Below are 11,134 nucleotides of genomic sequence, written 5' to 3' on the forward strand. Positions count from 1 at the left end.
TTTGTTCTTGTTGTTCAGGATTGCTTTGGCTATTTTGGGGCCTTTTTTGGCTTCATTCAAAGTTTAGGAATTTTTTTTCTATTTCTGTGAAGAAAGTCATTGTTATTTTGGGATTGCACTGAATCTGTAGGTTGTTTTGGATAGTGTGGTCATTTTACTTTTTAAATGGTTTTATTTTATGTGCAAATAATGAACAGATGTTGTACCCATAAATTCTACTTCCCCAAAACAGGAGCTCTTTAAAAGAAAACCACATAATAACTTTTAAAAGGGACTGGGATTCCTCTGCTTCTAGATCATTGATAGGCTAGAAAAACAAAGTTTCTTCTACCAGGAATCTCAAGTGAGAACTGAGTATTCTCCAAAGTGGAACTTCTAGAGTGTAGTGTCATTTCAGGCAAAGATTATTCAGTTCTCATCCCTAACATCCACAACTACCTATCAGAAGAGTTAAACTAGGTCAAAACAGTCCAGCATAATTAGGCTTCATCAAACAATGTCACTATGCTCATCTAAGATGTAAATAAACCAAAACAGGAAATACTAAAATCAAAATAATATTTGACACTGTCATACAAATTGTTAGTTACTTGTTGTATCCCCCTTCTATAACATTAATAAAGAGAATATTTTAGTGCAAAAAATATTTTATTTTATACATCACTAGCCATGAATTTTTGCCATTAGTTATTATACAAATGCTGCCTTGTGCCATTATCCAAATGACATAACCATTTTACGTCCATAATTCACTTCTATAGTTATAAGTGAAATTTTCATGATTTACGTAAGTACATCTATCAGTGAAGATTTTACACTGAGATGCAATCTAACATCCATAATATCTGAAGTTTTGCAGGTGGCAATGTAGGAAGGATATATTTTAATCACTTTTCATTTAAGTGACCTTATGTAAAAAATAAACGAATAATTTAACAGTTCCAAGTCTCCAAAGGGCACATTCAAATGTACATAAAAGATATGGTTACAGAGATTTTTAAGAAGGATCTTCCATGTCCACATCCTCTTGTAACTGCTGTACCATTTTCTCTTCCAACTGTTTCCCTTTGTCTGCAAGAGGGTCTCGGATAAGATGAATGTTTTGCTTGACTTCTTTGATATCCTGAGCTTTCTGTAGCTCTTATTTTTCTTCAATCTGCTCATTATAAATTTAGCTTGGCGTTTCTGTTTGATCTCTTCAACTCTCTTCATTGCATCAGTAGTTTTATTCCATAGCTCTCGCTGGTATTTGATAGGCTCATTTCTATGTTTTTCAAATTCAAATGAATTATCCACTGTAAGCTCTTTACTGGCTGCTTTCCAGAATGCTTTGGTCCACCTAACTTTATGAGGATTGTGCTTCTTTTTAAAGTTTTTATGACATTTAGATTTACAAAATCTGAACACCTTGCAATCGTTGTGGATGAACATCATGCCTTGGCCAGGGTAGATGGGCCCCAAACAGAAATAACACTTCTTGATACACATGTTGAACCCGTGTGGGTCCCCATCGACCAAACGCCAAGCTTAAGAGCAATCATTTTAACAATATTAAATCTAATACACGAGCATGAGATGTCTTTCCATTTGTTTGTAACCTCTTCAGTTTCACTCATCAGTGTTTTGTAGTTTTTCTTTAGAGGTCTTTCATCTCCTTGGTTAAATTTATTCCTACGTCTTTTATTTTCATTTTCTGTAACTATTGTAAATATGATAACCTTGATTTTGTTTTTGGCTAGTTTATTGTTTATGTATAGAAGTGCTACTTTTTTTTGCATTGATTTTGTATCCTGTAACTTTACTGAATTTATTAGTTCTAAGAGTTTTTGGGAGAATCTTTAGGCTTTTTAATGTATAAAATCATGTCATCTGCAAACAGGGAAAATTTGACATCCTCCTTTCCTATTGAATGCCTTTTAGTTCTTTCTCTTTTCCAATTGCTCTGGCTAAGACTTCCAGTACCATGCTGAATAAGAATGCTGAGGGTAGGCATCCTGGTCTTATTTCAGTTCTTAGAGGAAAAACTTTCAGTTTTTCCCCATTCAGTATTATGTTAGCTGTGGGTGGGTTTGTTATATACAGCCTTCATTATGTTGAGGTAATTTCCTTCTCTACTTACTTTATTGAGAATTTTTATCATGAAGCGATGTTGAATTTTATCAAATGCTTTTTCTGCATCTATTGAGATGATTATGTAGTTTTCATCCTTCATTCTATTGATGTATCAAATTTATTGATTTGCATATATTGAACCATCTTTGCATTCCTGGTTTAATCATGGTGTATGATCTTTTAGATGTATCATTGGATTTGGTTTGGTAGTATTTTACTGAGGATTTTTGCATCTATGTTCATGAGGGATATTAGTCTGTAGTTTTTTTGTGGTTTTTATGTGTTTGTCTGGTTTTGGTACCAGGGTTATGCTGGCCTCATAAAATGAGTTAGGAATAATTCCCTCTGGTTCAATTTTTAAAAACAGTTTGAGAAGAATTGCTATTAAATCATCTTTAAAAGTTTGGTAGACTTTAGCAACAAGGCCATCAAGTCCTGGATTTTTGTTGGAAGACTTTTTATTATTGATTCAATCTCATTATTTGCTGTTGTCTATTAGGTTGTGTATTTTTTTTTTCTTTTTTGTTCAGTCTTGGTAGGCTATATGTGTACAGCCATTTATGTATTTCCCCTAAGTTTTTTAATTCATCGGTGTATAGTAATCTCTAGTTACTATTGTTCATAGTAACCTCTAGTGATCCTTTGTATTTCTGTGGTTTCCATTGTGATGCCACCTTTTTTGTAGCTGCTTTTATTTATTTGGGTCTTCTTTCTTTTTTCTTAGTCTAAGTAATAGGTTGTCAATTTTGTTTAGCTATTCAAAAAACCAACTTTTTGTTTCATTGATCTTTGTTTTTTTAGTCTCAATTTTGTTTACTTCTGCTCTGATCTTTATCGTTTTCCTTCTATAAATTTTGGGTTTGGTTTGTTCTTGTTTTTCTTTTCCTTGAGGTGCATTATTAAGTTGTTTAATTGAAATCTTTCTAGTTTTTTGATGTAGGCATTTATTAATGTAAACTTACCTCTTAATATGGTTTTTTGTTGTGTCCCATAGGTTTTATTTAGCATGTAGTGTTTCTATTTCTGTTTTGTTCAAGGAATTTTAAAACTTCATTCTTATTTCTTTCCTTCACCCATGGATCATTCAGGAGCATGTTGTTCAATTGTCATGTATTTGTATAGTTTCCAACAATTATAGTTTTGGGATCTACTTCTCCCTTCAGATCTAATAATATTTGCTTTAGATAGATGTGTGCTGTGGTGTTGGATGCATATATACTAATACTTAGAATTATATTCTCTTGTTGAATGGATTCCTTTTGTATTATATAATATCTTTCTTTGTCTCTGTTTACAGCTTTTGGTTTGAAGTCTGTTTTGTCTGATATAAGTACAGCCACTCGTGTTCACTTTTGGTTTGTATCTGCATGGAATGTCTTTTCTTATCCTTTCACTTTCAGTCTATGTGTGTCTCTATAGATGAGATGAATTTCTTGTAGGCAGTACATAGTTGGGTCTTGTTTTTTAAAATTCATTCATCTAGTCTATACATTTTCAGTGAGGAATTTAGTCCATTTCTATTCAAGGTTATTTTTAATAGGTGAGAACTGTCATTTTATTGATTATTTTCTATTTTTTTGTATTTCCCTGGCTGGTCTCAAACTCCTGCACTCAAGTAATTTACTTGTCTCATCCTCCCAAAGTGCTGGGATTACAGGCATGAGCCACCAGGCCCAGTCAGCCATTTTGTTCTCAAGCTTAGAGGTTCTTTAATGCTAAATCACTGCCTCCTTTTCAGGTCTAGGTGGAGCCTTAAGCCGAGATTTGCCTCAGCTCTAATAATCTGTGGGAACACTGCCGTTCTGGCATGTGGGAGGTCCCAAAAGGGAATATCTCAGCAGTGTGGAAAGCCTGGCTAGGGGTTCATTCCCAGGGGAGCTGTAGAAGGAACCTTCTACAGTGTGGTGCTGCTGAGCAGACGCTGATTTGGTGTCTGCTTTGGCTGAGTTACAGAGCAGAGTTTCCAAGGTTGGGGACAGTAGAACCACTTTCCACCTCTGTCCTTAGGGGTATTTCTCCCTTTAAGCACTCTTGGTGCCTCCCGTGGGTTAAGATAGAGGGCAGGGGCCGGGCACGGTGGCTCAAGCCTGTAATCCTAGCACTTTGGGAGGCTGAGACGGGCGGATCATGAGGTCAGGAGATCGAGACCATCCTGGCTAACACGGTGAAACCCCGTCTCTACTAAAAAATACAAAAAACTAGCCAGGCGAGGTGGCGGGCGCCTGTAGTCCCAGCTACTCGGGAGGCTGAGGCAGGAGAATGGCGTAAACCCGGGAGGCGGAGCTTGCAGTGAGCTGAGATCCGGCCACTGCACTCCAGCCTGGGCGACAGAGCGAGACTCCGTCTCAAAAAAAAAAAAAAAAAAAAAAAAAAAAAAAGAAAGAGAAAAAATAGAGGACAGGTCTCCTGCCAGGGAACCCAAGATAGTGGGGAAACTGGTTGTTCACCTTGATCTTTTTTCCTAGTGTAGAAACAGTGGATTGGGGGAAAATATTCCACAAGTTTGGTGCCCTGCAGAATGGAGGGAGGGGAGTCACAGATGTGGAAGTCGGATTCTCTTACCCTCTGCTCAGTGTTCTTTTCACTTCTCTGTGGCCCTGGGAACTGTTCTGTCTTCATAGATGAGTTATTGGATATTTCTGGTGTTAATCTCTGCACTGTATATTTGGTTTTGGTTTTCTGTGGGAGTTGAGGGAGTGAAGCCAGCTTGCTTCTATGACACTATTTTGGAACTGGAAGCTACGTTTCCGATTTCTTTGATTTGGAAACATACTGGGTTAAAATTAATGTGGAGTACTGACTGTGTTATTGGGCAACATTGTTTATCATTTAAAAAACCCTTGATCTGGACTACAAGGACGTGAGTAGACACATAGACTCAGAAAGATTACATCACCTGTACTACAAAACATGGTGTAGGAATTAAGTCTTGGCTGCCATGGGTGGAGTCTTCTGTTACTGAGCATGACAGTTGTGTATGTTGGGAGCTACACTCATAAACTGATATAAGCTATTTTTGCTTGTCCTGTTTGATGAATGGTCCATACCACCAACCAGATGGTCTTACTCCTTTCAATTGAACTGCCTATTTTGGTGGCTGGAAAGCAACACCTCGATAGTTGTAAGTATTCCCAATAAAGATGAATCTAACTTTTTCATGCTGACATGTTAGATGTCCTTCCTATTTTTATTTTTTTTTTTTTTTTTTTTTTTTTTTTTTTTTTTTTTTTTGAGGCGAAGTCTCGCTCTGTCGCCCGGACTGGAGTGCAGTGGCCGGATCTCGGCTCACTGCAAGCTCCGCCTCCCGGGTTTGCGCCATTCTCCCGCCTCAGCCTCCCGAGTAGCTGGGATTACAGGCGCCCGCCACCTCGCCCGGCTAGTTTTTTTTTGTATTTTTAGTAGAGACGGGGTTTCACTGTGTTAGTCAGGATGGTCTCGATCTCCTGACCTCGTGATCCGCCCGTCTCGGCCTCCCAAAGTGCTGGGATTACAGGCTTGAGCCACCGCGCCCGGCCTCCTATTTTTAAAATCCTGGTGCCAAGCTAAAGCTATGTTGTCTTTTGCATGTGAATATCAATCTGAACTCAGGAAATATGCTGCTGATCTTACATAGTGGTTGCAAGTAGGAAACAGACATACAATTGAGAAAATCAGCAAAGACACAAATTGATTATTCAAAGAGATTGATACAATTGAAAGTGAAGTTGGGAGTGTTAAGGGGCATTATAACATTTGTTCATGGGAAAGAGAAACCTGTATGTGGGAATAAACTCTGCATCCATGGCTTGAGGGACAGTAGAGGCACGACAAGCAAAATTTTCAGATAATTATGGGATTAAGACAAATATGGGATTTTCTGATAATCATGAGATTAATTCCAAAATTTATTGAGATTAAGCATAGCCATCATTCCAGGGGCTCAACTGCAGAAAGTTCCTACCTATGCCAAATGATTGATTTTGCAAATTGATTTTACCAAAGTGTTAGGGTAGCATCCATCAAATAAAGGAACTGAGAGGTGTCTAGGACACCTCTCAGTTTCATCCACCTCTGTGTCCTCCCAACTTTCTCCATCTCAATTCCATTGTAAGCTCTTCCACATTTTTTTTCTATCCACTGTTTGCAATACGAATTAAGTACAACTCTCTTCTGCATCAAAATACGATGTTTTCAGAATTCATCCTACTTTGTGCCTAGACCCATACTGAATGGCATTTTGGGTTTTCAGCTGCATATCCTTGTGCATATTTGATTAAAACCGTCATCATTTAGTGGAAAGGTTCAGGTTATCCAATGCTACATGACAAACCATCCTAGAACTTAGTGGCTGAAAACAGCAACAATAACTTTATTATTACCTCTCATAGTTCTGAGGATTGACCCAGCTCAGCCAGATGGTTCTCAGTTAAGGTCTCTTATGTGATTGAAGAGAACTGGTACTGAGACTGGCATCATCTGAAGCTCAGTCACTCCCATATCTGGTGACTCCACCGAGCAATGGTGTAGTTTAGCCAAGCAAAAATAATAGCCAATACGTGACAGGAACCATGGGCTTCTGTCAGCCTTTAAGTGTAGCTTCCAAAGCATACAAGTGTTATACTCAGGAACAAGAAACTCCACTGTGGAAAACCAAGGCTTATTTTTTAAACTTTTTTTTCTTTTGTAGTCCAGGTTACACAGTCATCTGGGTCTAAGTGTCCAGTCACAGTCCTTTTAAGTACATACTGAGGGACTTTTTAATGATAAACCATGTTGTCTGATAACACATTCCATATTAATTTAACCCAGGATGGTTCCAACTAATCAGTGTTGAGAGAAGATCATCTGAGGCCAACTTACGAAGCGGCCCTAAGATCTGTTGAGAACCTTTTCCTCCCAGGACCTCCACGGACTTGGATTAACAAGTTTAATATAAGACCACCTGGACCTGTATTACCTAGTGGCCTTCACACCCTAACCCATTGGTCTTTTTTGTCAATTAGTTTTTGTAGGGGTTATAATAGCATTCAATTGTGGGGTCAAGGCTCACTGTAAAATGCAGCAAACATAGCAGTATATCAATTCACAACAGCTGGTCAAAAGGCCTGCGAGGCACTCTCTCTGGGGGAGTTTTAGCCGATATTCCAGTAGCCAACACTAGATGGCAGTAGGAGACTGCTTAGAAGATGGAGAGCGGCGCCCACCTTGCAGTGCGCAGGCGTCGTCAGTAGAGCTCGCGCAGGCGCATGGGTGAGGCGGCCTTGGCCACCAAGTTTCCGTCTCAGTTGCCGCCTTGGTGTCAGTAGGCGTTGCCACTTCCGGGCGTTCTGGACACTTGGGATGCTGCAGAGTTCATGGCTGAGGTCTCTCCTTGCGTGGAAAAGAATCCTCCGCAATGGTTTGTTTTGGCTGCCCAGGAGGGGTGTCAAGTCGCCGCCTCAGGGTTCCCCGCCTCCAAAATGGAGCTCAGCAAGTCGTGCCTCCCAGAGTGCACCTGGTTTTGTGGCCTAAGCGGGTCACTTTAGTGCATCCTCCTCGCGGATTGGAACCTGTTTGCACCCCCATAGCCCGAATGAGATCCAGGTCACACAGGGGCTCAGATGTTCTCCTCCGCCCCTGGCCATGATCCCCCAACCAGCCACCGGAGTTTCCAGGCCTCAGGCGCTTTGGAAACATTTGTACGTCGGTGAATGGCAGGTACCTGTCTGCTTTGGCTACATCATTGTCTGCACCACTCCTGTCAGCTCGGTAGCCTGGATTTGAATCAGAAACTTTGCGTGGTGGATGAGGGCTGTAAATATCCAGCTGAAATTGCCGTCATCAAAGGAAGCTCGGATGAGAGATTTCTGCATAGAAGCCAAAAGTCTCCCCTAAAGGGAAGAGTCAGTTTCAAGTATTTGCAACCTCAGGACAGTGTCAGTGTTAGATCACCGCAATGCTGCCCATCAAGGAAGAACTCTATTGCTCCCTGGCTTCTCTCCTTGAGCCCTAAACACAGTAGATTCAGAAACTAAGTCAGCAAATGGGGGAAGATTCTTAACCGTGCTAGGTCGGAAATCATGAGTCAGAGGCCCTTCCCTTCCTCGAGTTCAGGCTTCTGCTTGACTGCAGATCAGAACTGGAAGAGACAGTGAAAATGTAAGTTTAAATCAAGGTTGTCGTTTTCACTTTTATATACATAAGGCCGCTTTAAATGAGTCACGGGCAGATATTTATTAAATAAAATGACCAGAAAAATTAATGGGATTTGACCTAACTTTTATCCTGGGGCAGGGGAAGAACTAGCACTACAGAATACATTTAAGCTGCGAGAGGTGGCTCATGCCTGTAATTCCAGCACTTTAGGAGGCCGAGATGGGAGAATCACTTGAGGCCAGGAGTTTGAGACCATTCTCATCAACATAGCGAGTCAACATAGGGAGACTCCATCTCTTTTTATTTATTTGATTATTATTATTATTATTATTATTTTGAGACGGAGTCTCTCTCTGTCGCCCAGGCTGGAGTGCAGTGGCCGGATCTCAGCTCACTGCAAGCTCCGCCTCCCGGGTTTATGCCATTCTCCTGCCTCAACCTTCCGAGTAGCTGGGACTACAGGCATCCACCACCTTGCCTGGCTAATTTTTTTGTATTTTTTTTTAGTAGAGACGGGGTTTCACCGTGTTAGCCAGGCTGGTCTTGATCTCCTGACCTCGTGATCCGCCCGTCTCGGCCTCCCAAAGTGCTGGGATTACAGGCTTGAGCCACCGCGCCTGGCCTCTCTATTTATTTTTTAAAATAAAAAAGAATAAATTTAAAAGGAAAGAGGTGTAAAAACGACAGCTACTTAGTAATTAAATTCTGTGAGTCATGGTTTGTTCATGGGATTGATTCTATTTGAATGTTATAATAATTTTGTTTCTAATTTCAGAAAGTATTTTGGTCCTTCTGACCAAGTCTTTGTATCTTTGTAAATCATGAGATAAAGAAACACCTTTCCAAAAAAGAAGTTGAGATCTTGTGATTCAGGGCTTAAGCATTCTGAGTGTCAAGGGGGTGTGGTGTCAATGTTGAGATGTGTGGCCCTGTTCCTGTTGGTGTTCTTGGTTTGAGACTTACGTCACGAAAGAGCCAGACAGTGTTGACTAGGTAAAGGAGTTCTATGATGTCTATGGTTTGGTCTCTGGTAATTTTGTTGAGCCAGAAAGGGAATTCCAGCCTTGATGTCCACGGTTGACTCTCCAGGCAGGCTGCCCATTGGTGGGTGGGAGCAGTGCCTGCTGTGCTTTCAGGACTGTGTCCATCACTTCCTGTCCAGGTGGACACTCGAGTGCAGGCTTCCCTTGGTGGATGGGAACCTAGTCTCCCTGTGCATTTATTGCCATGCTCATCATGCACTGGGGATCATCAGCCCACCTTTTAAGCCCAGCCCACAATTGACCAGTTATCTTGTGGGTGATAGTATAACTGTCTGTGTCGCCAAGCTTCCCACACAACTATCTGCATCTGGTTTGGACTGGCTAAACCAGGCCACACCAAAGGGCAGGGGAGCCTTAGATACAAAACGCTGAAGAGAGAGCCTTAGATACATAACACTTATTTCAGGTGTGAGGGAGCATGTGAAGGCATCCTGATTGCATCGTTAGGAAGTATTCATTATCGTTATTGTGTTTTTATATGCAACATTTAAACTTCTGTCTAACTTAGTTTAAAATAATTTTAGACTTACACAGAAGTTGCAATAATAGTATGGTGAGGCCGGGCGCGGTGGCTCAAGCCTGTAATCCCAGCACTTTGGGAGGCCGAGATGGGCGGATCAGAAGGTCAGGAGATCGAGACCATCCTGGCTAACACGGTGAAACCCCGTCTCTACTAAAAATACAAAAAACTAGCCGGGCGAGGTGGCGGTGCCTGTAGTCCCAGCTACTCGGGAGGCTGAGGCAGGAGAATGGCGTGAACCCGGGAGGCGGAGCTTGCAGTGAGCTGAGATCTGGCCACTGCACTCCAGCCTGGGTGACAGAGCGAGACTCCGTCTCAAAAAATAAAAAAAATAAAAATAGTATGGTGAATTGGTGTTTTTCATTCAGCTTCCTCTAATGTTGCATAGCCTTAATAAAATTATTGAAACCAGAAAACTAATACTGACATGATGCCGTTAACTGATCTGCAGACCTTATTTGAGTTTCATCAGTTGTCCCACTCCTGTCCACCTTCTGGTCTAGGATGCAATCCAGAATCCAGTGTTAGAATTCATTATTGTGTTTCCTTACTCTCCTCCATTCTGGGATAGTTCTTCCTTAAGCCTTACCTCTCTGATAAGCCTTGGATAGTCTTGTCTGTGCATTGATGCAGCCTAGCCCTCAGCCAGGAATTTGGGGAAGATTCCACAAGGACATCTGGTGCTTACCTCTGCACAGTTCTTCTTTGATACCATACCTCAGAGACTCCACCCTCACCAACTGCCCTGAATGCCCTCATTACTGCAGAACTGCTGTCCTGTGCTCAGATCCCAGCTATCTGCACTGCAGTTGGGAAACTGTTCTTTGGCAAATAACTTGTTTATCTAAGGGCTCACTCTGTAAATGTCCATCCCTTGAGGAATTGCAGTCTTGTGCTACCTGTTGTCTGGTACCTAAACACAGTGACTTCATATATTTTATTCAGTGTGCAGTTTTATAGTTGTTAATGTCAAGAGAGCTAGTCTGGTTTCAGTTAACATGATCATGGCTAGAAATGGGAGAATCCTCACTTTCATCTTGAAGGCTATTTTAGCAGAGTATACACTTCTACGTTGGCTGTTTCATTCTTTCACTCTTTAATGAGGAAATTCCTTATTAGTACTATTCATGTCCTTGGTTAGCAGACCAGTCATGCTTTCAGGAGTTCAGTTTTCACACCATCTTCTCTTCGGTTCAAATTACTATTACTTTCTTTTTCTGTTTCCTCATACCTGGCTCCATGAAAATGTATTTATTATTACTACTGTCATTATTCAGACGGTTGAACTCTCCTGGGTTCCTAAGTGGGAGAGAAGTTTGACTGTCTGCAAGTATAAGAGGAGAAC

The 11,134-nt window shown here is 41.0% G+C and overlaps 1 pseudogene; it reads right to left on the reverse strand.

Annotated features, from left to right (window-relative positions):
* Positions 1-997: 997 nt before the first annotated feature.
* On the reverse strand, positions 998-1,488 carry LOC115892415 (annotated as a pseudogene).
* Between the last annotated feature and the right edge of the window lie 9,646 nt (positions 1,489-11,134).

The sequence above is a fragment of the Rhinopithecus roxellana genome, chromosome 12 (genome assembly GCF_007565055.1).
Source record: "Rhinopithecus roxellana isolate Shanxi Qingling chromosome 12, ASM756505v1, whole genome shotgun sequence".
NCBI classification, from domain to species: Eukaryota; Metazoa; Chordata; class Mammalia; order Primates; family Cercopithecidae; genus Rhinopithecus; species Rhinopithecus roxellana.